The sequence below is a fragment of the Mus caroli genome, unplaced genomic scaffold (genome assembly GCF_978045245.1).
Source record: "Mus caroli unplaced genomic scaffold, Mus_caroli_1 scaffold_9, whole genome shotgun sequence".
NCBI lineage: Eukaryota > Metazoa > Chordata > Mammalia > Rodentia > Muridae > Mus > Mus caroli.
The window spans coordinates 20979045-20983292 of record NW_028227264.1 but is presented as its reverse complement, the minus strand read 5'-3'; the positions used below and the strand labels follow the sequence as shown (position 1 = coordinate 20983292).

The following is a 4248-nucleotide window of genomic DNA, read 5'->3' as shown; positions in this document are numbered from 1 at the left end:
CATCACCCAGCCACTGTCTGTCAGGGACTCATGAGTATTCTTTCAGTTATAATAGTGCTTTTATTGTTCTAGAAATGGTATAAGTCCCCAAAAGCTACAAGTCTAAGAAACTGGAATTTGATCTTAGGTTTCTCTTAGAAAATTCCCAATGACTTCTCATTCTACTGTGTATAAACTTAGAAAAATTGAACACATTTGCTGTGAGCCTGATAGTAGTAACCTGTTCACCACATATTCAGTGTGAAACCCCTTTTTTTTTTTTTTTCCTGGTGCTGGTATTTTATTTCTTTGTGTACAATTAGGCCATGAATTCGTATGGAATGGGCTCCAACAGCTCAGGCTCTTTTCCGTTAGTCCTCACAAAGTGTGCTTCTCTGGGTGGTGCAGGCTGGCGCTTCAGCTGCACCCAGGTGCCCTTCTCTTTGGCTTCCTTTTTCTTCTGGTCGTTCTCCTTCACCTGCTTCAGGAACCTGTCCCTGCTCTTTGAGTGCTTGATGTGCTCAATCCGCACATTGATCCTCTTGGCCAGAATTTTGCCCTTAACCTGCTTGTTGACAATGATGCCCACGGCATGCTGGGTGACATTGTAGACTCTTCCGGTTTTGCCGTGGTAGCACTTATGGGGCATTCCTTTTTGAACAGTGCCCATCCCCTTGATGTCTACAATATCACCCTTCTTGTAGATTCGCATGTATGTGGCCAAAGGAACAACGCCATGTTTCCTAAAAGGCCTAGAGAACATATACCGGGTGCCTCTCCTCTTTCCCTTTGTGTTCGTCATTTTGGCGAGTTACTGGAAGATGGCTGCGGCGGCCGAAAGGAAACCCTTTTCTTCAAAATGCTTGTGCCTGTTTCTCAGAAAACAAAGCCATGGGATGCTGTAACACCATAAACTGTGGCTTGTGTTCTGTTCTCAAAGCTTGCAACTCTCTTAAAGTCAGAGAATACTTCAAACATTTTGGAAGACTCCAGCTTCCTGAACTGGGCAATGCATAATTTTCTTTAAAACGATCTATAAATAAGAAATTTTGCTTCTCCACTAAATTGCTACTGATTACACACCAGAGTCTTGGTCCTGATCCTAGTCACATTCATCCCATCAAAACGAAACAACTCTCATAGCCTTAAAAGCAAACCTTAAACCGTTCAAAGCGATAAAAGACCTTTAGATAACCAAAAACATAGAAGGTGAATTTTAAACATTAGTATACTTCTCCGGAATACATAAGATTCATCCAAGTTCTTAATGATAACGTCATGACCTTCAGGAATTTTAGTAATCATAACAGTGTCTCTCTTGGGATTTTCAGAAAACATACAAATAAAAGGGTGTAGTGGTTTGGTACATGTCTTTAATCCCAGCACACAGGAGGCAGAGGTAGGTGGATCTCTGTGAGTTCTGGGCTGGCCTGGCCTACTTAGTGAGTTCCAGGACAGTCAGAGTTATGTAGTGAGACTTTCTCTCAAACTCCCTCTCCCCTCAGTAAAGTCAGAATGAAAGTAAAGGGGGGAAAAAGGCCTAAAGTTGACAAGAAATTATGTAGAAAAAGTGAAAGATAAAGGTTTAGGAGAATCAGATAACAATGATCCAAAAATGAGAACCCTAGGGACAGTGGAAGATTAAAAAATAAACGCTAATGGAAATAATCAAGGCACAAGGTTATAATTCTAAGTTTTCCAAATTGTATATTCTGTTTAAAATGTGCATTTTGGAGTTTAATACAAGCCTGTTGCAGTGGGAAAAAATGTGAGTTTCAAGATCCAAGGTCCTGATTTGCGGTCTGGCTCAGCCATTTGCTGTCTGTATTTTCTTGGACAAGCTACTCAGGTTCCTGTTTTTTATTTTTATTTATTTATTATTGATTGATTGATGTATAAGTTGAAGATATCTTCTGAGAAGCCTTTGGGTGCATTGCCCTCAATATAGCAATGGGCAGACTCAGAATACCTCTGACTCGATAATCCTTTCTTCCCACTAATTCATATTCAAGGACCCAAATAGCTTTCAGAGAACCTACTGCTTTAAATAGCACCTTTACCCGGCCACAGTGACAAGAGTGCCTTGCTAATATGCCAACATGGCTTTAGACTTTGTTGTTGTTATAGTCAGGGTATGTCTTCCTTAATGATCAGAAACTGAATATTCAAACAGCCCATTGCTGTTTTCGAGGTCTACATTAAATCAGTAAACAACTGGGGGTTACCATAATTTGGATCCCTTGTAGAATATACTTTATAGTTTTTACTTTAACTTTCCCTGTGATTGCCCCTAATGGTAAGCCATTTGATGTTTCATATATAACAATGCAGAAGAGCACAATGTCTTAGTGGAATTTCCCATTTCTGTTCATCCTTAGAGTCTATGGACAGCCACACTTCCCACTGAGGTTTGAAGTTCAGTACGGATGAGTTGGCATCTTGGCTCATCAACTGAGGGCCTGCAGTGACCACAGGGAATGGAAAAGAGTGGAGAACACAATCCCGTTAGCCAAAGTCCTGCTTCGGGACAACATCTTCTGGGGCCACCTTGGACATGGAGTCCCTCAACTGCTTCTGCCTTCAATCACTATCTGTTTATGAGTTTAGTTAGTTGTTGAACATTTTAAAATATTAACTGAATATTAGTTGACATCAGATGGTTTTAATTCCTGCCCATAAATCAGCGGCTGAAGAAGAGTAACCAAGAAATTCTTGCAAGCTAAGATACCTGCCAAAGAGAACAACTTTAAGGAAATCTCAGTGTCCTGGAGAATTGATTTGGTACTGCAAACCTCTTCATGGTGGGAAGCTCTGTTCATTTTGTTAGCTCCGTGTTGGCACAAACTTCCCCCAGCCCCAGGGATGAGTTATTTCTTCTGCTCCCTCTAGCAATATTTTCAGATAATAATACTTTCTGATAACCAGGTTTTACATTTTCTTAGTGAAAATAAAGCTTAATTTAGTTACTCAGTCCTGGATTCTACCCATCTGTTATCCAAAAGTCTCTGCTGTGGTCCTTACAGATGCTCAAAATCATGTTTTCTTCTTCACATTCATTTGGGTACTCACGTGCTTTCATTTAAATACAAATCATCTATTTATTCTAGAGGTTTAAAGTGTATTTGAAAATCTATAATCCTTTAATGTTATAAACCCTGTTTTTCTGAAAATAATGGTTGCCTTTCTTCAGAGTGCCAATGAACAGTCAGGAAACACAGACTAAAAGTGTGTGGGGCTGTAGGATGAGGCTGGAGATGTGGCTCAGCACTGGCTGCTTTTCCACAGGACCGGGGTTCAATTGCCAGCACCAATATGGCCGCTCGAAACTGTCTGTAACTCCAGCCTCAGAGGATCTGATGCCCTCACACAGATATGCTTGCAAAACACCAATGGACATAAAATAAAAATAAATAAGTCATTTCTAAAAATGACATAGTATGTTGACTTATTAAAATCTCATTCATTTAGAATAATTTTGTATATACTAGAAGTATATGCTATAAAAACCTTGCAAATAAAGGATAAATATAGACACATGGAACCAGTCATATAATGAAAATGTTGCAGCACCTGCCAGATGCCAAAACTATCATTGTTAGTCTTTATGAATATAATTAGGAACTATATTTCAAAATGCTCAATATTGACCTATTTGTATATTTCACTGGATGGACTTTCCTTCAGTCTGTTGCCTATTGATAGAGCCAGAAGCATTAGGGTCAACTGTATCGTACTGGCACACCATAGGAAAAACACCGTTCTTTTCCTAAACTATAAATCAATGACTCTTCTAATGGGTATTTCTAACCGTGTTTTATTGGGATAGAAATTATGATCAATTGAAAGACAACAAAAATATTTGGCTTTGATTTCTACTTACTCCCCCTCCCCCATTTATTAAAACAGAAGAAGAAAAGAAGGAGCTGAAGTGAGCACATTTCTAGAGAATGTTGAGAACCTGCAGTGGGTCAGCTCTACCCTTCCCCCATCTCAGCTCCCAGGCCTTGGGTCTGGCCTTCTGAGGGGCAAGTGAGTTACAGGTTCCCCATGTTACCCTCCTATCTTTGGCAGTGTTGAGAACCAAGCTCAATTCCCCGCTGAGCTCCAACCCAGCCCCAGAGGCATCATTACTTTCATGTTCCCTCCTTTCTCTCTTATTTATATCTCTTGAATTCTCTTTCCTTTCAAAAGACTTTGTAAGTTATTGTGATAGAGCAGGAAGGTGGCTCAGTATTCTAATGATGGTGATCACAGACATTCATTACATGC

The 4248-nt window shown here is 39.9% G+C and overlaps 1 pseudogene; it reads right to left on the bottom strand.

The window, feature by feature from the left end:
* Positions 1-271: 271 nt before the first annotated feature.
* LOC110303837 (large ribosomal subunit protein eL21 pseudogene) lies at positions 272-818 on the bottom strand (annotated as a pseudogene).
* Positions 819-4248: the final 3430 nt, after the last annotated feature.